General features: G+C 33.5%; 1 long non-coding RNA gene across 1 annotated transcript; it reads left to right on the forward strand.

Annotated features, from left to right (window-relative positions):
• The first annotated feature begins 1252 nt into the window (after nt 1–1252).
• Nucleotides 1253–27092, forward strand: LOC127738427 (uncharacterized). The gene is made up of 3 exons (XR_008000039.1): nt 1253–1445; nt 25491–25571; nt 26578–27092. It is a non-coding gene; the product is annotated as an uncharacterized LOC127738427 (long non-coding RNA).
• Nucleotides 27093–27216: the final 124 nt, after the last annotated feature.

Here is a 27216-nt window from a genome sequence, read left to right on the forward strand (position 1 = left end):
GGGCATACCACCGTTACTTTTCTTTCACTATCTTTTTTTTGTACTTGTATACCGAATGATAGCCGTGGGATTTGCAATCATACCACATATTCTTATTTTGATAGCTAGGCTTTATATTTTTGTTTATGATCATCGAAATAGCAAAATATTTTTTTTTAATTTTAAGACCAAACAGATGAACATATGTACCTCCTCAACCCTTTTAAATTCCACGAAATTGACAGAGTGGAGTAAGAACACAGCATAAGTAACAATTGTAAAAGGCTTGACTCACCAAAACCAATTCGATAGCACATGTATACGATATTTTAAAGAAGAAGTAAACACGAAAATGTGAATAGTACCACCACAGGGATAAGAAACTTATATAGAAATTGCAGTCGAATATTTTTAATAAAACATTGTATATTTATGATCAGTATGATTTCTGGAATACCAACATAAATCAAAGTAAAGAAAAAGTGAATCAATCATTATGTAATAATACGCACCTTACCGATACAACACGAACCCTTTCTACAAAAAATCTTTGAACTAAACTACAGTGACTTCAAAACTGAGAGAACACTACACTGAATTTTTTACTAAAAATTTATAGGTACTTGTTATATATAGGAATGACCATGCATTCTGAAAACAAACTTTGTGTAACTTTTTAACATGTTAAATGTTCTGCTAAACAATTTCTAAATCATATCATGAAATAGAAGTTCCTTCATAACATAAGTTCCAAATGAAAAAAGACATAATCTGGAATATTACTGTATATGTTCATAACGGAACAAATGGTACATGTATAGGATATTATGACATTGTTTATTAAAGTTTCCAGTGGAACTTCTGTTAGTCGGAAGAAATATACGTTGACAATACTGTTGTCAAGAAACTGTCGTCAAGAAACACTTAAGGTCTTCCTGATTTTTAAGCTGCTTTAAATGTATTCTACATTTTGTTGCACTGTGTTATTATTTGGAATTCGCATGCTATTTTTAAACAGTAAGTTGTAAATTTTAGGTACAGAAAGGAAAGTTAGATTATCCTAGACGGTTGCATTGTTTTGATTTACAACTTTGTCTTTAATCATGACTGTCAAATTTGAAAATCTGATGATTTGAACTCATTAAGCATTTTATTAAAAATTTTATAGCAATATGGATTGCAAATAAGCAAAACTAGATAACAACTTTCCATTGGCTGCTGAAATTAGCCAATCATAACATTCCAACTTAGTGACGACGCCAATCTTTCAAACTGCGCAGTTTGCCTGGCGGACATGACACTTGTAATGTTGGTTTGGATTTATACTTCTAATACCATTGTGTTTATAACAATTTAACAGTGAATGTGTAATACATCGAATGTTTAGGTGGCTTGGAAGACCTACGTGATATATACTTTACTTAGCAGATTATGTGCTGGTACTGAAGATTCTTAATTCATACAATGTGAGTAATATTTACATTTTATTGTTTTTGATCTTTCATAAACTGATTTTGTTTTGAAACGGTTATGGTAGCTGGGTAGTATAAATGTTCGACGATACATTTGTCTTAAACTTCTATAACAGACTTCTCGGTCTTTGTATTTTCAAATTCCAACTTAAAAACTTGGGGTCACGGAGCTTGTTTTTCGTTAAAATACATTGAAAGTAACGAAATCACAGTTATACTATATACAGTCATGTAGGTTGTATTTTCCTTTTTGAGAAACTATCAAACGATTGATTTGGTTAAAATTCAATTAGAGAATTGCTTTTCATAAATGCTTTCGAAATATCAAATGAAAATAGTGGGATCACGCCTTATTTTCTAAAAAAAAAAAAGGAAACACAAAAGTTTCCAATCAAATTCATTACCTGTCATTGTATTTAAACGGAGTTTTCTGAAAATTTCAGACACGATTAACGAAACTAAATTTTTTGATAGTTTAATCTAAAAATTTCAAGTTATAGATGTTTCTGATGTATATTGAATGATACACATGAACAATTTCTGTAAGATGCCAAGAAGAGATATTCAGAAAAAGACACCAAACTACTTTATTGATATGTCGTCACATCATTTGTAAATCAGCTTTATTTTCATGAAAAAATCGGATTAAACAAATACACACACATGGTCTGAATAAATGTCCCTAGATCAAATTTCTAAATTTTGTCACTCGAGTTGACTCTAAATTTTACCAAAAGTCTTCAACATATTATATATCGCAAATTTTTCAATTATTCTTTTAAAAAACTTTACCATACAGGGGCCGTTATATTACCACCATACTTAAAATACTGTTCTTTGGCTCCAATTGCTCTCCATACTTTTTGAGGTCAACTTTACGACATTTATAATACAATACAAATATGTTCATTATAGTGACATTGTGTACAACAAAAATATGTACAATACTGAAATATTTCAATTAAACTACACCGGCCCAAAGGACCAATAAGTCACTTTAGATAGATACTATAGTATTAATTCAGATTGACATCAGGAGTTTTGTAAACATGTTAATTATCTAAATATAGGTGTTGTCTGCGTTTTGTTACATTAATTACTGTTCTAAGTATTTTTTTTCCAGGATATTCAGACAATAGTAAATTTACATTTTCAATGTTATTCAATACGGTTTCATTTATTCTAAATGTTATCTCAATCTTGCACCAATGTTGTCATGTTTCTGCATTTCAATGTTCATATTGAGCTCAAATACGAATTTCGATACAAATACGAAAATTGAAATCGGATAAACAGTTTTTGTATGGGGTGGGCTTCCATTCGATGTCTAACACACAAAGTTTAGAGGCCTAAAACTTCCACCTGTAGTGTAAACCCGCGGGCATATATCTTCTATTTTTGTTTATTATTGAAATACGCCTAGAAAACGACTACTTCCGGTTCCAGCTTCAGTTGCAGTAAAAAATCGGGTAAAATCGAGAAATTTCTAATTTTTGGTCAAAATGACCTTCTTTTATAGACTTCTCTGCCAAGATAAGTTTCACTCTGACATAAGAACTGTTGTTGTAAATGTGTTCAATGGAGTCTACTCTACATGTAGACTACAGTTGGTTACATCTATCAGCATCACTCGGCTTTCCAGATTAAGAAAAGGGACGACAAATCGTCAAAATTAACACTTTTTGCACCTGATGACCAACTTTAATTTTGCCTCATTGCCAATAATTATATAACAATTTTACCTTTGAACGAGGTCGATACGAGGACATATCATAGTAGAAAAGTATATCTTCCTCGAATTTCATCCTCAGTGCATATAGTTCTTTCTGATCAATATGTAATATATAATTTCTTCAAATTATATTGACAGAGGACGAAGTTCGAGTGTCAATATAATCGAACAGGTCCATATATAACTTATTGACTGAGAGAAATTCCGTAACTTGTATATAACATGTAAATAATGTATTAGGAAAATGCATTTCAATGTTCTGATTTTTAAATTGTATTTTGCAAGATTTTTGACATGCCATTGCAAATATCAATAAATAAGATCTCATCACTTGGCGTCCGGCGTCTGTCATCCGGTGTCCGTCGTCTGTCGTCCTGAGTCTGTTAACTTTTACAAAAATCTTCTCCTCTGACACTACTTGGCCAAATTTAACCATCTTGTCCACAATGATCATTGTGGTATCTTGTTTAAAAATGTGTCCGATGACCCGGCCAACCAACCAAGATGGCAGCCATAGCTAAAAATAGAACATAGGGGTAAAATGTAGATGTTGGCTTATATCTCTGAAACCAAAGCATTTAGAGCAAATCTGACATGGGGGTGAATTTGTTTATCAGGTCAAAATCTTTCGCGCTGAAATTTTCAGACAAATCGGACAACCCATTGTTGGGTTGCTGCCCCTGAATTGGTAATTTAAAGGAAATTTTCCAGTTTTTATACAACCGCAAAAACTTTTGCGGTCGTATATTGGTATCACGTCGTCGTCGTCCGCGTCGTCCGAAGACATTTGGTTTCTGGACAATAACTTTAGTAAATGTAGATAGAAATCTATGAAATTTAAACACAAGGTTTTTAACCACAAAAGGAAGGTTTGGATTGATTTTGGGAGTTATGATCCAAACAGTTTAGGAATTAGGGGCCAAAAAGGGCCCAAATAAGCATTTTTCTAGTTTCCAGACAATAACTTCTGGAATGGTGTATGGATCTCTCTGAAATTATACCACAAGTTTCCATACCACAAAGGGATGGTTAGGATTGGCTTTGGGAAGGGGGAAGGTATAGCTCAAACCGTTTAGGAATTAGGGGAAAAAAAGGGGGAAAACAAGTATTTCCCTGTTTATTGACAATTAAAAAAGTATATGTTTGGATTACCTCCCTTACACTGCTTTTAAATTATGAATAAATAAATGTTGTATTGTCTTGAGGTGATTAGCTGTCAATTTATTTTTAGAAGTTACTATTTTAAAAAAAGCTGATTAAGAAATATCTGTTTTAAGCCATGATTATGTATGTCACTTTCTATTTTAAGACTTTTATGATGTATTTATAAGGGTAATTATGGTTGCAAACTCCATTGGAAATTTGAATTGAGATTATGACCATATCTTGAGGGGAAGAATTTTTTTTTTGGAAAAAGGAGGGAGGGAGGTGAAAAATATTAAGGGGGGGGGGGCAATTTTTTCTCATTTCAGATTTCAGAAATTAAAAAGAAAATATCTTCAGAAAAAAAGGGGGGATAAATTTATTTTTTGGGGGAGGATCAATTGGCAACAGCATAGTGTATTGTACATAAAGGAAAAAAAATAAATATAAATTCTAATCCTATAACCAACTCTTAGTTCTTTGACTACAGTTATTCTGTGTCAGATACTTATTATGTTTCAAATATCAAATTTCAATCCAAATTCAGACCTGTATCAAGCGCGAATATTGTGTCTATTTTTGCCACAACTGTTCAGGGTTGGACCTCTGCGGTCGTATCAGGCTACGCTCAGCAATGCAATTTATTGAATATTATCTTGAATATAATTATAGATAGAGATAAACTGTAAACAGCAATAATGTTCAGCAAAGTAAGATCTACAAATAAGTCAACATGACCAAAATGGTCAATTGACCCCTTAAGGAGTTATTGTCCTTTATAGTATTTTTTTGTTATTTTTTGTAATCTTACAAAAATCTTCTCTGATGAAACTACTGAGACATATTTAACCAAACTTGGTCACAATCAGTATTAGGGTATCTTGTTTAAAGAAATGTGTCCGATGACCCTGCCTGCCAACCAACATGGCCGACATGGCTAAAAATAAAACAAAGGAGTAAAATGCAGTTTTTGGCTTATATCTCTGAAACCAAAGCATTTCAAGCAAATTTGACAATGGGTGAGAATGTTCATCAGGTTAAGATGCATCTGCCCTGAAATTTATAAACAAATCACACAAGCCCTTGTTAGGTTGCTGCCCCTGAATTAGTAATTTAAGGAAATTCTTCAGTTTTTATACGACCGCAAAAATTAAAAATTTTTTGGTCGTATATTGGTATGACGTTGGCGTCGTCGTCGTCGTCGTCGTCGTCGTCGTCCGGCGTCGTCCGGCGTCGTCCGAAGACACATTGGTTTTCGCACTCTAACTTTAGTTTAAGTGAATGGATCTCCATGAAATTTCACCATAAGGTTCAATACCACAAAAAGGAAGGTTGGGATTGATTTTGGGGGTTATGGTACCAACAGTTAAGGAATTAGGGGCCAAAAAGGGGCCAAAAATAAGCATTTTTGTAACTTTCAGACAATAACTTGTGTGTAAGTGTATGGATCTCTCTGACATTGTACCACAAGGTTCCATATCACAAAGGGAAGGCTGTAATTGATTTTGGGGGTAATTGCCTCAAAATTTTAGGAATAAGGGGCCAAAAAAGGGGCAAAAAACAAGCATTTTTCTAGTTTCATGACAATAACTTGTGTGTTAGTGTTTGGATATTTCTGAAATTGTACTACAAGGTTCCATATCACAAAGGGAAAGCTGGAATTGAGTTTGGGGGTAATTGCCCGAAACGTTTTGGAATTGGGGGCCAAAAAGGGGCCAAAAATAAGCATTTTTCTAGTTTCCAGACAATAACTTGTGTTCAAGTGTATGGATCTCTCTGAAATTGTACTGCAAGGTACCATACCACAAAGGGAAGGCTGGGATTGAGTTTGGAGGTGATGAATCATAAGGGGGTTCAAAAAATTTGGGGGGGGGATTTTTTTTTTTTTTTTTTTTCTTTTTTTCCTTTTTTTTTTTCTTTTAAAATTTTCCATTTTAAGTTGGTTATTTCTGATTTATATTTAAAAGCAAATAATAATGATATGGTAGGAGATACACACCAAACAGGATGTGTAAATTATTATATAATAAGTATTGTGCAATAGCAAGAAATTTTCAATTGCACAGTATTGCACAATAGCAAGAAATCTTCAATTGCACAGTATTGCGCAATAGCAAGAAATCTTCAATTTAACAGTATTGCGCAATAGCAAGAAATATCCAATAGCACAATATTGCGCAATAGCAAGAAATTGTCAATTGTACAGTATTGCGCAATAGCAAGAAATATTCAATTGCACAGTATTGTGCAAAAGAAGATACTTCGTATAAATTGCTTATTTCTTGATCAATTTCAATGGGGTTTTATTCTTGAATTCTTGGGGTTCTTTAATATGCTGAATCTAACCGTGTATTAAGTTTTTGGATTTTGGGCCCCGTTTTTAAATTGGTCCACATTGAGGTCCAAAGGGTCCAAAATTAAACTTTGTTTGATTTCATCAAAAATTGAATTATTGGGGTTCTTTGATATGCCGAATCTAACCGTGTATTTAGATTTTTAATTTTGGGTCCCGTTTTTTTAAATTTGTCTACATTAAGGTCCAAAGGGTCCAAAATTAAACTTAGTTTGATTTTAACAAAAATTGAATTCTTAGGGTTCTTTGATATGCTGAATCTAAACATGTGTTTAGATTTTTGATTATGGGCCCAGTTTTCAAGTTGGTCCAAGTTGGGGTCCAAAATTAAACTTTGTTTGATTTCAACAAAAATTGAATATATGGGGTTCTTTGATATGCTGAATCTAAACATGTATTTAGATTTTAGATTTTTGGCCCAGTTTTCAAGTTGGTCCAAATTGGGGTCCAAAATTAAACTTTGTTTGATTTCAACAAAAATTGAATATATGGGGTTCTTTGGTATGCTGAATCTTACCATGTATTTAGATTTTTTATTTGTGGGCCCGCTATCAAATTGGTTCATATTGAGGTCAAAAGGGTCCAAAATTAAACTTTGTTTGATTTCATCAAAAATTGAATTATTGGGGTTCTTTGATATGCCAAATCTAACCGTGTATTTAGATTTTTAATTTTGGGTCCTGTTTTTTAAATTTGTCTACATTAAGGTCCAAAGGGTCCAAAATTAAACTTAGTTTGATTTTAACAAAAATTGAATTTTTGGGGTTCTTTGATATGCTGAATCTAAACATGTGTTTAGATTTTTGATTATGGGACCAGTTTTCAAGTTGGTCCAAGTTGGGGTCCAAAATTAAACTTTGTTTGATATCAACAAAAATTGAATATATGGGGTTCTTTGATATGCTGAATCTAAACATGTATTTAGATTTTAGATTTTTGGCCCAGTTTTCAAGATGGTCCAAATTGGGGTCCAAAATTAAACTTTGTTTGATTTCAACAAAAATTGAATATATGGGGTTCTTTGATATGCTGAATCTTACCATGTATTTAGATTTTTTATTTGTGGGCCCGCTATCAGATTGGTTCATATTGAGGTCAAAAGGGTCCAAAATTAAACTTTGTTTGATTTCATCAAAAATTGAATTATTGGGGTTCTTTGATATGCCAAATCTAACTGTGTTTTTAGATTTTTAATTTAGGGTCCCGTTTTTTAAATTTGTCTACATTAAGGTCCAAAGGGTCCAAAATTAAACTTAGTTTGATTTTAACAAAAATTGAATTTTTGGGGTTCTTTGATATGCTGAATCTAAACATGTGTTTAGATTTTTGATTATGGGACCAGTTTTCAAGTTGGTCCAAGTTGGGGTCCAAAATTAAACTTTGTTTGATTTCAACAAAAATTGAATATATGGGGTTCTTTGATATGCTGAATCTAACCATGTATTTAGATTTTAGATTTTTGGCCCAGTTTTCAAGTTGGTCCAAATTGGGGTCCAAAATTAAACTTTGTTTGATTTCAACAAAAATTGAATATATGGGGTTCTTTGGTATGCTGAATCTTACCATGTATTTAGATTTTTTATTTGTGGGCCCGCTATCAAATTGGTTCATATTGAGGTCAAAAGGGTCCAAAATTAAACTTTGTTTGATTTCATCAAAAATTGAATTATTGGGGTTCTTTGATATGCCAAATCTAACCGTGTATTTAGATTTTTAATTTTGGGTCCTGTTTTTTAAATTGCTCTACATTAAGGTCCAAAGGGTCCAAAATTAAACTTAGTTTGATTTTAACAAAAATTGAATTTTTGGGGTTCTTTGATATGCTGAATCTAAACATGTGTTTAGATTTTTGATTATGGGACCAGTTTTCAAGTTGGTCCAAGTTGGGGTCCAAAATTAAACTTTGTTTGATATCAACAAAAATTGAATATATGGGGTTCTTTGATATGCTGAATCTAAACATGTATTTAGATTTTAGATTTTTGGCCCAGTTTTCAAAATGGTCCAAATTGGGGTCCAAAATTAAACTTTGTTTGATTTCAACAAAAATTGAATATATGGGGTTCTTTGATATGCTGAATCTTACCATGTATTTAGATTTTTTATTTGTGGGCCCGCTATCAGATTGGTTCATATTGAGGTCAAAAGGGTCCAAAATTAAACTTTGTTTGATTTCATCAAAAATTGAATTATTGGGGTTCTTTGATATGCCAAATCTAACTGTGTTTTTAGATTTTTAATTTAGGGTCCCGTTTTTTAAATTTGTCTACATTAAGGTCCAAAGGGTCCAAAATTAAACTTAGTTTGATTTTAACAAAAATTGAATTTTTGGGGTTCTTTGATATGCTGAATCTAAACATGTGTTTAGATTTTTGATTATGGGACCAGTTTTCAAGTTGGTCCAAGTTGGGGTCCAAAATTAAACTTTGTTTGATTTCAACAAAAATTGAATATATGGGGTTCTTTGATATGCTGAATCTTACCATGTATTTAGATTTTTTATTTGTGGGCCCGCTATCAGATTGGTTCATATTGAGGTCAAAAGGGTCCAAAATTAAACTTTGTTTGATTTCATCAAAAATTGAATTATTGGGGTTCTTTGATATGCCAAATCTAACTGTGTTTTTAGATTTTTAATTTAGGGTCCCGTTTTTTAAATTTGTCTACATTAAGGTCCAAAGGGTCCAAAATTAAACTTAGTTTGATTTTAACAAAAATTGAATTTTTGGGGTTCTTTGATATGCTGAATCTAAACATGTGTTTAGATTTTTGATTATGGGACCAGTTTTCAAGTTGGTCCAAGTTGGGGTCCAAAATTAAACTTTGTTTGATTTCAACAAAAATTGAATATATGGGGTTCTTTGATATGCTGAATCTAACCATGTATTTAGATTTTAGATTTTTGGCCCAGTTTTCAAGTTGGTCCAAATTGGGGTCCAAAATTAAACTTTGTTTGATTTCAACAAAAATTGAATATATGGGGTTCTTTGGTATGCTGAATCTTACCATGTATTTAGATTTTTTATTTGTGGGCCCGCTATCAAATTGGTTCATATTGAGGTCAAAAGGGTCCAAAATTAAACTTTGTTTGATTTCATCAAAAATTGAATTATTGGGGTTCTTTGATATGCCAAATCTAACCGTGTATTTAGATTTTTAATTTTGGGTCCTGTTTTTTAAATTGCTCTACATTAAGGTCCAAAGGGTCCAAAATTAAACTTAGTTTGATTTTAACAAAAATTGAATTTTTGGGGTTCTTTGATATGCTGAATCTAAACATGTGTTTAGATTTTTGATTATGGGACCAGTTTTCAAGTTGGTCCAAGTTGGGGTCCAAAATTAAACTTTGTTTGATATCAACAAAAATTGAATATATGGGGTTCTTTGATATGCTGAATCTAAACATGTATTTAGATTTTAGATTTTTGGCCCAGTTTTCAAAATGGTCCAAATTGGGGTCCAAAATTAAACTTTGTTTGATTTCAACAAAAGTTGAATATATGGGGTTCTTTGATATGCTGAATCTTACCATGTATTTAGATTTTTTATTTGTGGGCCCGCTATCAGATTGGTTCATATTGAGGTCAAAAGGGTCCAAAATTAAACTTTGTTTGATTTCATCAAAAATTGAATTATTGGGGTTCTTTGATATGCCAAATCTAACTGTGTTTTTAGATTTTTAATTTAGGGTCCCGTTTTTTAAATTTGTCTACATTAAGGTCCAAAGGGTCCAAAATTAAACTTAGTTTGATTTTAACAAAAATTGAATTTTTGGGGTTCTTTGATATGCTGAATCTAAACATGTGTTTAGATTTTTGATTATGGGACCAGTTTTCAAGTTGGTCCAAGTTGGGGTCCAAAATTAAACTTTGTTTGATTTCAACAAAAATTGAATATATGGGGTTCTTTGATATGCTGAATCTTACCATGTATTTAGATTTTTTATTTGTGGGCCCGCTATCAGATTGGTTCATATTGAGGTCAAAAGGGTCCAAAATTAAACTTTGTTTGATTTCATCAAAAATTGAATTATTGGGGTTCTTTGATATGCCAAATCTAACTGTGTTTTTAGATTTTTAATTTAGGGTCCCGTTTTTTAAATTTGTCTACATTAAGGTCCAAAGGGTCCAAAATTAAACTTAGTTTGATTTTAACAAAAATTGAATTCTTCGGGTACTTTGATATGCTGAATCTAAACATGTGTTTAGATTTTTGATTATGGGACCAGTTTTCAAGTTTGTCCAAGTTGGGGTCCAAAATTAAACTTTGTTTGATTTCAACAAAAATTGAATATATGGGGTTCTTTGATATGCTGAATCTAACCATGTATTTTGATTTTGGACATTGGACCATAATAGGTAAATTAAAAAAATTGAAGTTCTTAGACCACATTCTTTCTGTGTCAGAAACCTATGCTGTGTCAAATATTTAATCACAATCCAAATTCAGAGCTGTATCAAGCTTGAATGTTGTGTCCATACTTGCCCCAACTGTTCAGGGTTCGACCTCTGCGGTCGTATCAAGCTGCGCCCAGCATTTTATTGGTTATTATCTTGAATATTATCATAGATAGAGAGAAACTGTACACAGCAATAATGTTCAGCAAAGTAATATCTACAAATAAGACAACATTACCAAACTGATCAATTGAACCCATAAGGAGTTATTGCCCTTTAAAGTCAAAATTAACAATTTTTCGTAATTTTTTGTAATCTTTTACAAAAGTCTCCTGAGACAACTGAGACAAATTTCACCAAACTTTGCCACAATCAGCATTAGGGTATCTAGTTTTAAAAAATTGTCTGATGACCCTGCCTGCCAACCAACATGGCAGACATGGCAAAAAAGAATAACACTGGGGGAAAATGCAGTTTTTGACTTATATCTCTGAAACTAAAGCAAAAGTATAACAGTTGAATTATTTCATGCATCAATTGTAAATAAAAATAACAGGTGAGCGACACAGGTTCCTTGGAGCCTCTAGTTTTTTATATTTTGAACTTCTCCCAGAGAATCACTGAGTGGAATGAAACCAAAACCTGGCATGAATGTTCCTTATGAGGTCCTGACTAACTGTTTTGACTTTGTAGCTGTTCCGTCATCCAAGGTGGCTGCCAGTAGGGGGACTTCGTTTAAAATAGGAACCTATTAACAATACATACACATGTCTTCTTTACAAGAATCACTGATTGGAGTGGAATCGAACATGCCATAAATGTTCCTTATGAGGTGCTGATCAAGTGTTATTACTTTGAAGCCAATCCATCATCCAAGACGGCTGCTAGAGAGGGACTGAGTTTAACATAGGACCATATGGGAGATACATACAAATATTTTCTTTTAGAGAACCACTACATTGAATGAAATAAAAAAAATGCATTAATGTTCCGTATGAGGTGCTGGCCAAGTTTTGTAATTTTGTAGGCGATAAAACATCCAAGATGGCCGACAGAGGGGGACTTATTTTAACATAGGAGCTTACAGACAATGCATATATATGTATCATTTAAGAGAACAACTGAATGGAATGATATGATTGTTCCTTATGAATTGTTGTTACTCTGATACCGATCCATCATGCAAGATGGCCACCAGAGGGTGACTTAGTTAATCAAAGTACTGAAGTACTGAACGTCGGATGACCGCAAGTTCTTGTAGATGTTGTGGATGGTCACAAGCACTTGTCTCAGAAAAAAAATCACATCTCTATACCTGAAAGTGAGGTTAATGTACAGATATATTTTTTTTTCTGAGACAAGTTCGTGCGTGGATGATAAATAAATGACAGGGAATTCAACCTGACCGGAATAACTATTATATTGTAGCGATACAAATCAGTATACTCTGGTTTGTTGTTATATATTATATTAATATTTGTATATTACAGTTACATGTATATAAAGTTTTCATCCATTTGTATATCATTATATTCTACTATATTAATAGTAGTGTGGTGCAAGTGCATGGTGGACACTTTTCTATAATAATTCGATTTTCTAATAGATTGGATTTGAGTAGGCATTCATATTTTCCCGCAAAACGTGCAATCTCCCATCCAAAGTTATCGGTCCTTGAGAGAGAGCAAGGACCGATAACTCTGCATGGGAGATTTCTTAAAAGAGGGACGAAAGATACCAGAGGGACAGTCCAACTCATAGATCGAAAACAAACAGACAACTTCATGGCCAAAAATTAAAAGACAAACAGGCAAATATAGTACGGATGACACATCATAGATAACTAAAGACTAAGCAACACGAACCCCACCAAAAACTGGGGGTGATCTCAAGTGCTCCGGAAGGGTAAGCAGATCCTGCTCAACATGTGGCACCCGTCGTGTTGCTTATGTTATTACAAATCCGGTAAAGAGTCTAATTCGGTAGGTCACATTCATGAAAATGGAAGGGTATTGTAGTTACGACATAAGGAACATATCCGATATCATCTGTGAAACGGTTATTCCATAACGGTCAACCAACTCGTGATGGCGTCCGTAAAATTTACGAAGGGATGATTTCAACTTCACCATTTGGAACTCTTGGTTTAATAGCTTCTTTGTGAGCAGCAATCCTCTATCAAGTAAATCATGATAGGAAATACAAGCCTGGGAATATCGTATCAATTGGGAGATATATACTCCGTTCTTAAATTATTCTTCCGCATGCGTTAACACAATTGTTCTGTACGTGTGCATAGATCGATATCAATGATTTTTTACTTATATATATATATATATATACATATATACTTTTTCACTTTTTTGGTCTTTTTGAAAATGTTGTTTGCGCTGTATTTAGACCCCTCTACAACGAAATTTGTTTTATATGCACACGTATAAAAATTGCGGTTTTTATCCAACGCAATCATAAGTTTGAACGTTGTTTTCAATTTAGACTTGTTTATATTTTTTCGTTTGGGCTTGTATTATATTTTCCCACCGGTTGATACAATCCGTTCATCCTATTTCGACTCTTTAAAATTCCAGAGTCTATCCTTAATTGAGATAAATTATATGGCCTTCCAAATACCGTTTCGATCCCGACATCACTGAAGAGACATTAATTGTCGAAATCCGGATATGGTGTACAACTTTTTACACCTCATGTTTGTGGTATACCAACTTTGCCGCATGTTTATTGTTTTCTGTTTGATATTGAATTTATATTAAGATCTATTTTGTTACATCTTGTGATCAATTTATTTGGCAATCGTCAATGGCAGTCAGCAGGGTTTAAGAACATCAGCTGTTCGACCTGTTAGTCAAATGCGTTTTGTTAAAATATACTTTTTCACTTTTTTGGTCTTTTGGAAAATGTTGTTTGTGCTGTATTTAGACCCCTCAACAACGAAATTTGTTTTACATGCACACGTATAAAAATTGCGGTTTTTATCCAACGCAATCATAGGTTTGAATGTTGTTTTCAATTTAGACTATATATATATATATATAAATAACAAAACATTTTCATATCATAATTTATGTAAAAAACATATTTTATGAGTATTCATTAAAAAAATGAATTTATAACAAGCGATAAGGTATGTTATTTTGCACACGATGATGTCCGCGTATTTATAGATTATAGATCGGTTACCAGTCCAACTTACTCGAATAATTCAAGCCCTTAACGTCTCCGACTCTCTCCACTTTGGTAGTGATCGATAGTGAGCGAATTATAACGACTGGATTATTCGGGTTACAGTCCAACACGAAAGTTACGCAATGGAAATCTCGCTGACAACAATACACCGGAATGACCTCACGGTCATCCGCTGTAAAAATAGGCCCTTTAGGAAATACATACATCATATAGAGAACCATTGAATAGAATGAAACAAAACATACCATGAATGTTCCTTATGAGGTGCTCAACAAGTGGTGTAACTGTGTAGACGGTCAATCATTCAAGATGGCCGCCAGTGGGTGACTTAGTTTTTCATAGGAACAATACATGCACATAGAAAAAAGAAGATGTGATATGATTGCCAATGAGACAACTCTCCACAAGAGACCAAATGACACAGACATTAACAACTATAGGTCACCGTACTACCTTCAAAAATGAACAAAGCCCATACCACGTAGTCAGCTATAAAAGGCTACGAAATGACAAATGTAAAACAATTCAAACGAGAAAACTAACGGCCGAATTTTAGTACAAAAATAAACGAATACCAAATATGTAACTCATCAACAAACGACAACCACTTAATAACAGGCACATAATACAGAATGTGGCGAGGTTAAACATGTTAGCGGGATCCCAACCCTCCCCTAACCTTGGACAGTGGTGTAACAGTACAACATAAGAACGAACTATAAAAATCAGTTGAAAAAGGTTTAACTCATCAGATGGATACAAATAGAAATGCATCCAGAAAAAGCACAGAGTGGACGTTGCCGGGTACTTGTATATCCCAACAACAAAAAGACACTAAGTACTGATCTGAGATTACTAACACTAACAAGTAATAAACAAAAATCATGCACCAAAGACTAAATTATCAATCAGTACACATCCAATGGATTTAGTGTAAAGACGTCATAAACAGTCAGAGAAAGACATGACCTTGTGCAATCCCAAGATACACGTATCGTCAGATTGTAGATCCATTATTTGTATATGTATATAACAATAATATTTATTTCGCTTTTAATTTACTGATAACAAAATCAATATTAATACCAATAAAAACAATATTCAATGATCTAATTACAGTGTTGAATTGGTAATATTTTAGAATAAGTTTATTTAAAGGATCGATAAGTTTACCAGGATCGTTTCTAAATTTTTGGGCACGCGTACGGCAAACAATATTTCCGTAAAAATGAAGATTTGCTATCCCGTTGGAAATAACTTTTTTTACAGGTACAACTAAACTTTCAAACCAAATCTTTATATTTTTGGAAAAATTTAGTAAAGGTTTAAAGTAATTTGTGGTAACGAAATCCCTTGATTAATAATTTACCTGTAATACATATATTACGTTCGTTAAAATCAAAAACGCCACAACAGACACGGGCATGGCGAAAAAGTTGTGGAATATAAACACCGTGAAACATCACCATCCAAAATGGGAAAATTTACAATAGGGAACGAAAAATTGTCCCTTTTGTCGTAAACTTTAGAGCCGAGTTTCCCGTGTAAAACCGAAATATCTAAATCTAGGAAAGGACCGTTATTACCGTTTAAATTTGATTTACTTAAGGTACGTTCCTTTGGGTAAATTTCTGCAGTATACTTAGAAAGTTCTTGATTATTTAACGAAAAAATATCACCAAGATAACGGTAAGTGTTATTGAATTTATCATTTAAATGCAATTTATCGGGGTCTTTAACCAGTTTGGTCATAAACTGTGATTCATAACAGCACAAAAACAAGTCTGCTATTAAAAGGGCACAATAAGTCTTCTTTTAGAGAACCACAAAATGGAATGAAATAAAATAGGACATGAATGTCCCTTATGATGTGCTGACCAAGTGTTGTTACTTTGAAACTGATTCATTATCGAAGATGGCCTCCAGAGTGGGGAATTCGTTTGACATAGGACCCTATGGTATATATACATACAAATGTTGTTTTTTTTTAGAGAACAACTAAATGCGATGAAATAAAACATGGCACGAATGTTCCTAATGAGGTGCTATCAAAGAGTGTCGCCAGCGGGGACTTAGTTAAACATAGGAGCCTATTAGAAATACATACAAATGTTTTATTTTACTGAACCACTGAATAAAATAAAACCAAACATGGCATGAATGTTCCTTGTATGGTGCTGGCAAAGTGTTGTTACTTTGTAGCCTATCAATCATCCAAGTCGGTTGCCAGCGGTGAACCTTGTTTAAAAAAGGACCCTTTGGGCAATACATACATGTACAAATGTCTTCTTTTAGAGAACCACTGAATGAAATGAAACCAAATATGGCATTATTGTATCTTATCAAGTTCTGACGAAGTGTTGTTACTTTGTAGCCAATCAAAATCCAAAATGGCTGCCAGTAGGGAACTTATTTTAAACAAAACCCCCTATTTGAAATAAAAGCAAAAGTTTTCTTTTTAAGAACCATTGAATGGAATGAAACTAAGCATGGCATTAATGTTCCCTATGACGTTCTGAATAAGTGATGTAACGTTGTAGCAAACCCATCAACCGAATGGCTGCCAAAAGGGGGGGGGGCATAGTTTAACAAAGGCCCCTATGGGAAATATATACGTCTCCCTCTAGAAAACCGCTTAATGGATTAAAACCAAACATGGTATGAATGTTTCGTTTGAGGTGCTGACCAAGCCTTAATAATTTGTAGCTTATTTGTCATCCAAGATGGCTGTCAGCAGAGGGAATAAGTTTAAAATAGGACCCTTTGGGAAATACATACACATGTTTTCTTCTAGAGAACCACGGATTAGGATAAAACCAAAAATGGCATGAATGTTCCCAATTAGGTGCTGACGAAGTGTTGTCACTTTGTAGCCGAACCATCATCCAAGATGGTCGTCATCAGGAAGATTAGTTTAACACAAGACCCTATGGGAAATACATAAAAATGTTTCTTCCAGAGGAACACTGAATGGAATGAAACAAAACATGGCATTAATGTTCCTTTTGATGTGCTGAGGAAGACCTTAATACATGTATCTTTATAGGTTGAGATATACTATCAACTGCAAAAATATCAAGAAAAGAGCAAGAAGATCTACACATAATAACATGACCAAAATGGTTAATTGACATCTTGGTGGAGTTATTTTCCTAATTAAGTCATTTTCTACAAGTTCAAAGAATTTTTTGGTGATTTATGTAAATTTTACAAAAGTCTTCTGCTTTTGATTATATAAAGGGTCAATTTTAAACCCAAAATGGCCTCAATCATTATTAGGGTATCTATTTTTACATGCTTTCCAAAACCAAAGTAGAATCACGTGAGCGACACAAGCTCATGATAGCTTCTTGAATAGATTTGATAAGAATTCAAACGGAACTCATTTCTGAACATTTCATGTGTAATTGATGGTTATATTTAAGCAGTTATAAAAATTTGGTTCAATACTAAGTTAAATGAATCATTATGTATAATATAATATGTATAGCAATTCACCTCAATTGCTATCAGTCAATTCTCCAAAGAAAGATTATCTTATTCTTCATATAAACATTTCTGAAACCATTGCTAATAAATATTTATGTAACTAATTTGATCAAAAGCATTCAGTAAATAGAATAAGACGGAGTTTTCTTTTTTAGCTCACCTGTCTCGAAAGGCCAAGTGAGGTTTTCTCTTTGCTTGGCGTCCGTCGTCTGTCGTCTGTCGTCCGTCGTCGTTTGTCGTACATTTTGAACTTCTTCTAGAGAACCACTGGATAGAATGAAACAAAACATAGTATGAATGTTCCTTATGAAATACTGACCAAGTGTTGATACTTTGTAGCTGATCCATCAACCAAGATGGCCACCAGGATGGGACATCGTTTAACATAGGACCCAGTGAACAATACATTCAAATGTCTTCTTTTTGAGAACTATTGATTGGAATGAAAGCAAACATGTCATGAATATTTTTTATGAGGTGCTGACCAAGTGCTGTTACTTTGAAGCCGATCTAGCATCCAACATGTCCGCCAGATGGAGACTTAGTTTAACATTGGACCCTATGTGAAATATATATCAATGTCCTCTTTTAGAGAACCACTTAATGGAATGAAATACAACATGTCATGACTGTTCCTTATGAGGTACTGACCAAATGTTGTAACTTTGTAGGCAACCAGTTATCTAAGATGGCCGCCAGCGTGTGACCCTATGGACAATACATACCGATGTCTTTTTTTTAACCACTGATTGAATGAAGCCAAATATGGCATGAAGGTTTTTTAATGAGGTGCTGACCAAGTGGTTTTACTTAGAAGACAATCCATCATTCAAGATGGCTGCATGAGAGGGACTTAGTTTAACATAGAACCCTTTGAGAAATACATACAAATGTCTTCTTTTAGAGAACCTCTCAATGAAATGAAATAAAACATTGCATGAATGTTTCTTATGAGGTGCTGACCAAGTGTTGTAACTTTGTAGGCGATCAATGGTTCAAGATGGCTGCCAATAGGAACTTCATTTAACACAGGACCCTATGGGAAATACATACAAATGTGTTCTTTGAGAGAGACACTGGATGGAATGAAACCAAACTTGGCATGAATATTCCTAATGCCGTGTTTGCCAAGTGTTGTTACTTTGTTGACAATCAATCATTCAGAATGGCTCCCAGCGGGGAACTTAGTTTAATAAAGGTCGCTATGTGAAATACATACACTAGAAACCAATATGTCGAAGAATCTAGCAACTATTTACCACCTTTGCTGTTACAAAAAGTCTGAAATTATTTAAAATTCAAGACTGTATGATGATGGAAGTTTTTAACGACCTTGACTTGCCATATAACCCTCATACGGTCGGTTAGGAATGTATCTCCCTCATAGAAAGCTCTGGTTCCTTGCCCTGCTTTGGCTTTACTTTTTTGTCCTTTTTAGTTTATAGCTCTTCATCTTTTTAATAAGCTTTTGATTTCCAAATATTTTGGCCTCAAACACCACTGAAGAGTCACTGAGTGTCGAAATGCACATCTGGTGCAGACATATTGATACCGTTTATGTTAAAACGGTCTTAAACTATGATAAAAAAATAACGGCCTACTGTATGTACCAAACAATAAACGAAAAACAAATATGATATACAGCATCAAATCATAACTATTGAATCACAGGCTCCTGACGTGCAACATCACATACAGAATGACGCAGGGTTATAAAACATTACATCTACATAGTCAAACGACGCCTACTAGCAGTCATTGTCCTTCATAATGTTTTTTTTTTCCAATATTTTGCATATATTCTAAAAGCAATAATTGTTAGATAGAAATTATTTAACAGCAAAACTGGTCAACAATTCCAGATCTACAAATAAGTGATATGGCTAAATCGTCCGTTGACTCCTTCATTAAGTTATTGTTCCATGATAGTCTCTTTTATACGAGTTTCCCCCTTAAATCGCAAGATTTATTTAAACGTTTTTTGTGCTTGTCGAAAACCAGAACAGATAGGGAGAACTAGTTAACTTGAAAATTGATCTTCAAAACAAAATGTTTGTTCTTAATATTAATGTATTCCTCAATGTCCATTGTTGAATACGCACGTTTGCCTACGTTAACAACATATGCTTTTGAGAGCCCTCAGTTATATATTCATGACGAAAACATATTAACTAGACATTGAAAGCATATCATCAGCTTATGTTATGTCATCCGCCACAAATCGAAATTTAAAGGATGTTTTCTAGTCTTGTTATTTTAATTTATGTGAGATATTTGGAATCCTCTACTTTCATCCGTGTATTGCCAATACAAAAGAGGGACGAAAGATACCAGAGGGACAGTCAAACTCATAGATCGAAAACAAACTGACAACGCCATGGCCAAAAATAAAAAGACAAATAGACAAATAATAGTACAGATGACACAACATAGAAAACTAAAGACTAAGCAACACGAACCCCACCAAAAACTGGGGGTGATCTCAGGTGCTCCGGAAGGGTAAGCAGATCCTGCTCCACATGTGGCACCCGTCGTGTTGCTTATGTTATTACAAATCCGGTAAAGAGTCTAATTCGGTAGGTCACATTCGTGAAAAGGGAAGGGTATTGTAGTTACGACATAAGGAACATATCCGATATCATCTGTGAAACGGTTATTCCATAACGGTCAACCAACTCATGATGGCGTCCGGAAAATTTACGAAGGGATGATTTCAACTTCACCATTTGGAACTCTTGGTTTAATAGCTTCCTTGTGAGCAACAATCCTCTATCAATGAAATCATGATAGGAAATACAAGCCCGGGAATATCGTATCAATTGGGAGATATATACTCCGTATACAGGCGCTGCTGGAATGTTGCTACATAGAAATGGAAAGTGCACAATTGGGAAGCTGAAATTATCTCTTTTGTCGTAAAGTTTTGTTTTCAACCGACCCTCATTGTCAATTTCTAGATGTACGTCAAGATCTGAGGCAGATTTAACTGTATCTGTAGTATCCTTTATCTCTAGTTCGATGGGATAGATTCGTTCAACATAGTCACCAAATTTTGTATTATTTAGTGAGAGAACATCATCTATATAGCGGAACGTATAGTTAAAGGATATTGCTAACTAATATTGCAAATTTTGCCCGATAGCATTACTTTTCTTTTTATATTGGTATTACGTATTGTTTAAAAGAAATTTTTGAAAACCTGATTACATCCATTTTTTATACTTTTTGAAAGATAAGAGCTGCCAATATTAAATGGGTAAAAAATGTAGAGAGAGCCATTCTTTTGTTAAATTTCCAACTGATTATATCGCAAAAACCAGAACACCAATCAATTTAGAACATTCTTATAAAACTCTTGTCATTGAAAAAAAAGTAAACTGAACAAAACAGATAGCCTTAACGGTAGAATTGTTAATGAAGCAGAACTTCAAAACCAATGATATGAAATGTTTCTAATTTCAATACCACTACAAATATCACTGCACTAGCTTGGCTTGAAGACTAATTGAAATGCTTATGATGATAGACAGCGTCAGTTAGCTTCGTTTTTGAAAATGTGTTGATAGTTTTGATTAGTTTCCAGTTCTTCTTCAATAGGAATTAGAGTGTCTTATTATTAGCTTCTATCTCGGTGTTACACAGGTGTTACACAGGTGCTCCAAGAATGGAGGAAATACTGAGAGAAGAGGAAGACAACCTAGAATACTGATGATCAAAACATTTCTCAGTGGTGGTATTAAGTCCTCTACCGACGAAGTCGAAGGGGACTATAGGTTGCAATCCGTCCGTCTGTTTGTCTGTATGTTCATCAGTCAGTCCAGCAAATCAGTTTGCCACACTTCTTTTCTTCGTTCTTGACAATATTGATTTGATAAATGGTGTTTTATCATGACAAGTTACAAATCAAGTTCGAATTTTGTTTCGGTCTGATACATTTTTGCAGATTAATGGTCCTTGGTCTTAGATAATTCACTTAAATAACAGTTTTCAAGACTGTTTTGTCATGCTTGAAGATATTGATATATGTTATATAGTTTACACCATGACAAGTTATAGACCAAGTTTGCATTTTGTTCCAGTACAATTAATTGTAAACCGGTAGGGGACTATGTATTACCATGTAATACTCTCAGACTGCGTGTTTGTATTATTGTTTTTTTTTCGAAATGTGCGGGTGTTCCAAGAACGCAGGAAATAACTCTAGAGAAGACAATCCAGAACTCTTTGATGATTTCAAACAATTCAATTCTTCAGTGGTGCGAGTTTGTAGTAATTTTTCTTCGAGTGGTGCGGGTTATGTATCTGTGTGACACAGATGCCCCGAGAAAGGAGGAATTTACTAAAATTTGAAGAAAACAATCAAAGATTAAACACGTTTCGAGTTTGTTATATTTGTTTTGAGTGGTGCGAGTCTGATAAAGTGATGCAAGTTGTAGTAACTAGTGAGAGTGTTTAAGTGGTGCGAGTTGGAGGTTTGCTGAGTTGTGCTAAATTCAAGACAAATTGAATACACAACAATTTCCGCCTGCCTACTAAACGCAGTTGGTAAGGAACCAACTGCTCATTGACACACTATTGAATATACACGACTCCCACGTATTTGCTTTTAACCAATGAATTGTATGGGAGGTAGGATAAAGTAATATAGGTGCTATCAAATTATCGAACAGTTGTCACTGAATATCAATAGGTAATTATGTATGTTTTATTCTTCTGAAGATAGCACATTTGAGAGCTTTTAAGTCAAAAATACTGATCCCACCTACACGACAAATGTAGTCAAAATTTCTTCCTGAATAATTGCATTAATCTTCAATTATTTTAGTATCCTCTTAAACTTGAAAACCACATTTTTGTCGTACCATTCTTTAGCAAAACAAACATTCTTGTTTTATAAAAATAAGGAGAGGCGGTATGATTTCAATGAGACAACTAGCGTTCGAAGTTCAAAAGTGGAATTCAGTTTTTTTCAGTATTAACTTTGAGTTTCCGTATGTTTCAAAGATTGGTACATATGCAAACAAGAGTATCAAACTCATAATTCAAAAAACGAACTGAGAATAAACAGGCAAGTACGACAAAACAGTGCAAAATAGCAAATTACAAAACATACAAATCACAACATAGAAAAATAAATAGTGAGCAAAACACACCGAGCTAGAACCCCGTGGATCTTATGTATATTGGAATGATCCTGCTGAATATGTGACACCCGTCGTGTTGCTCATAAAAGTACAATCCCATACTGAAGTTTTATTCGGTTGGTTACAATATTGTTCATAAACATCAAATGTAATTTGCAGTGTTTTATTGTCAGTCATGTTTACCTAGTAAAATCATAACAAAACGTTATATCAATAGGTAAAAATTCGTATAGTTTTATATAGGTATTCTTAATCATTTCATATTTCCAAATATCAATTGTCTTAATCATCTGCCTTATTTTACGAAGCTTTTGACTGGTCTTATGTCCATTTTCCTTGCAACCATTTTCATTGTTCAAGAACTGCTTACACATTACCAGAAGTTTTCTGTCAATTGAAATCCCACATCTGACCACGATATTACAATTTCTTGCTGCTTGTATCTGACCATGACCTTTTTCAAGTTCCTTGCATATGACAATGTCAAGTGTTTGCATTTCGGTCTTTTTCTCATGAACTGTACTCGAACCTGATACGATAATGCATCATTAAATTGGGAAGAATCGTCGTTCGGATCTTCACTTTAATCTTTCAAATGTTTGACAATAACACCTTGCCTTTTTTGTGTTCTGTGCATACGTTTTGTACCGAAGAACTTTTTTTTATCAACATTGGAATACTGAGGCATCATTGGATTGTGGTGTGTCATATGCTTAAGTCAATTCACGCTGATCTTGACTTTGACATCTATGATAGTAACAGGTTTTCCAATTTGTTGATGTGGCATAATTTTAGTACGTTGGCATTAACATTAACAAAAACTAAAATCATAAAAATACTGAACTCCGAGGACAATTCAATCGGAAAATTCCCTAATCACATGGCAAAATCAAATGACAAAACACATCAAACGAATGGACAACAACTGTCATATTCCTGACTTGGTACAGGCATTTTCAAATGTAGAAAATGGTGGATTGAACCTGGTTTTATAACGCTAAATCTCTCACTTGTACGACAGTCTCATCAAATTCCGTTATATTTACAACGATGCGTGAACAAAACAGACATAATAAATAAAATAGTCAAAATATGGGTACAGCAGTCATCACTGTGTTACAATATCAAAACAAACAACCATTTACAAAAAAGCACAAAAGCATCTATCAAATTAAAACCACATTCATTGCTTCGCATTTCTGACGTCAGAAAATGTAAACGTCACATAAGAAGAAATTTTGTCGTTCAATGTTTATTCAAAACAATTTTATAATTTCACATGGGGAATGTTGGTATACAGGGTTAAGAAATCAAAAGTTATGTTAGAATTAATTTCAGAAATAGACCGAGATTTAAAATTGTCCAGAAGTTCTTTAGAATTTTTAAGAATCTACATATGGTAAATACCACTACGCGAGTAAAATAAATTTGTCGTTTGTCGTTCAAAGTATTTTCAAATTTATAATAGAACAATAACATAATGACAAATAATAGAACAATAACATAATGACGGAATCTTTTAAAGTACAGAGTCACGTTATAAGAACCAAAGAAACACAAAATTCGCATATACAAAACACACCAGCAAAAATGAAAAAAAACGCTGGTATGAAGATAAATAAACTCATCAGACACCATACTAAACTTGATTTTGACCCTTTACCGTAATGATAGTACAACGGTATCTGATTTGTTTACGGAGTATAACTCTCTTGTACACCACATTACTTCAAAAACTTTGTAACTATGCAGATTCATCATAGGATCTGTATTTATCAGATACCAAAATTATGTCATTCTGACCTTACTTTGAACTGCACATTTTAAATTTTTTTCTGAAAGCCAGTTATCATCAAAAGTCATTGTCTCAATACAAAATTTTACAGCAGCAACTGAAATGGATATAGGGGTATCAGTCTCAATTTGCCGAGCCTAGTTAGTATTACTCTTTAGGAATTTTTAATTGCTGTTGCTTTCGTAAGAATAATTGGTGTCTTTTGTGGCATTGGTCTTCTAAACGAAAAGAACACTTCAAAAGTGTATTATTTTGAAAATGCAATAAACTGTTGTTCATTAAACGTGCTCTCAAGGTTTAATGTTGCATTTATCTAAATATCACCTATCACAATGATAAACGAGTATTAACACACAAGTACATGAAGCTTTATGGCATTCTGTCAAAACACAAATGTTTCTTGATTGCACAGAAGTCACTAAAACAAGATTAGGATTTCAGGTTTAAAACCAAAGGGTGTGATGAATAAGTTTAATTTAAATGCATACTATTGTGTTTACAGTTCTGTTGACATTTTTACGTCTTACTTCTATGGCGATTGGTTTGCACCACCCCTTCAATCATTGTCAATTAAGTTGTTTTAAAAAATGTGGAAAAGGTTCAAGTATGCCGTAAATCAATTGTAGAGGATTACTGATTTTGCCAAACAAATGTTCTTCTGTATTCCATATATCTTTGTGACATCTTCAAAAACCGTAAGTTGTGGTACTTTAGAGGACAATGTGCTTTTAATATTGCGAATAGTCTTTCTTTTTACATCTTGACTGTTTCCCTAATTCTAGGTGTGATAAAAGATTCCATATTGCAGCTGCACAGCTTCAACGTAAGACTATCATATCTAAAAGAGCTCTTAAGGTATAAAGGTAAGTCTCAGCGAACGACAAACATAGTACTAGATATGAGAACATTATTTCACGTCGTTTGTATCTACATCTATATCACATACGAGGGAACAACATTATATCGCCTTATTAAGAATTTCCAAAGGAATTTCGTTTAGGAAAGGTTTGATATATACATGATATAATAAGTTACTTGGTAGTGACCTTATACGGTATATACGGGGTCAGTAAATTCCATTTGGGCCGAGATACGGTACGCTCTCATATGGAATTTAATTTACTAATCCCCTTTAGAGAGTATTGGATCATTAGCATTATTTGTAACTAAATCATCTTTCCGACTATCTTAATATTCCGAATTTAAGTGTAGTTTGAAAGAGTCAGTTTATTTTTATAGTGATCAAACAGCAATATTTGGTTTCTGGTGGACTGTTGCAGTGATAAAGTCTACTACTTGCACTGTCATAAAAAGGCCAAATGCCAATCACAAAGGACCTCGATGTCATAAATTCAACTCAAAACCACAATGATGCTTTATATTGCATTTTTCATATATTTCAAAGAAAGTTATTATATAATTTAGTTTAACCATTTTGCTCATTATAGAGTGTCTATAAAATGATGAGTGTAGACAGTTCATATTTTTCAAATATTCATACACGAGAAATATACTGTGTTTAATGGTTTCTTATAACAAATTCAGACTTAATTTCACAAAATCTACAAATGCAAAAACAATTGTTCAATTCAGTGATTCACTTTGTACCACTATCTTTTTGCATGATTTGTAACCAAACTATATCTCAAAACACATAATCCCCTTGTTTAAAAAATGCAATGTCAATATTATGGTAAACCAAATAAACATATATGAAAGGGAAGACACTTGACCGAAGGAATATCATAGTATTATGCTTTTTATATCATATCTATAAGTACTGTGTAGTAATAAAAAGGTTGGCCTCTTATTTTAATTATTAGATCTTTTATTCAATAAATATAACAACTATGGCATATATTTTTCAAGGTATTTTCAAAATGGGAAGAGAGAAAAAGACAAAGTATCGATTTCGCAAACACATCAGATATGACGATATACGTGATGCTATTAAGAAGTTAAATATTCAGACATTCACAAAATCGTGGAGGGACGAACAGTCAGAATATGGGTTGATATGCAATGCCATTGGCCGAAAAAACAGTACAGAAAACAGGTTACGGATACGAGCCCTGATGAGAAACGAACCAAAACTTGAACTTGAAAAGACGGAGTGGCACAATATTAAATTGAAGACTGATGCATATGCAGAGAATGATCACATCGAAAACACTAAACAAGTACCAATAATTGATGAATTGACAGGTAAATCAAGTGTTGGATACAAGTATTTGTTTGATTTGCAATTTTGAACTTTCACGAATGAACCTGATAGTTTGTACTGCCTTTATTTTTTGATCTGAGAAAGGAAAGTCGGATTTTCCAGAATGATGATTTATGAATGGATATTTGTGGAAGCTATAAGCATGAAGGTAGCACAATACAAAGTAACATACAATGAAGTTAGTCAGTCAAAATGATATGGGGAATTTCCAGAATTATAATTATGTGCAAATGAATATAGAATGTTTTACTCAATTTCCTTATTTTTGACATTCTCCTAAAAAA

The sequence above is a fragment of the Mytilus californianus genome, unplaced genomic scaffold (assembly GCF_021869535.1).
Source record: "Mytilus californianus isolate M0D057914Y unplaced genomic scaffold, xbMytCali1.0.p SCAF_4, whole genome shotgun sequence".
NCBI classification, from domain to species: domain Eukaryota; kingdom Metazoa; phylum Mollusca; class Bivalvia; order Mytilida; family Mytilidae; genus Mytilus; species Mytilus californianus.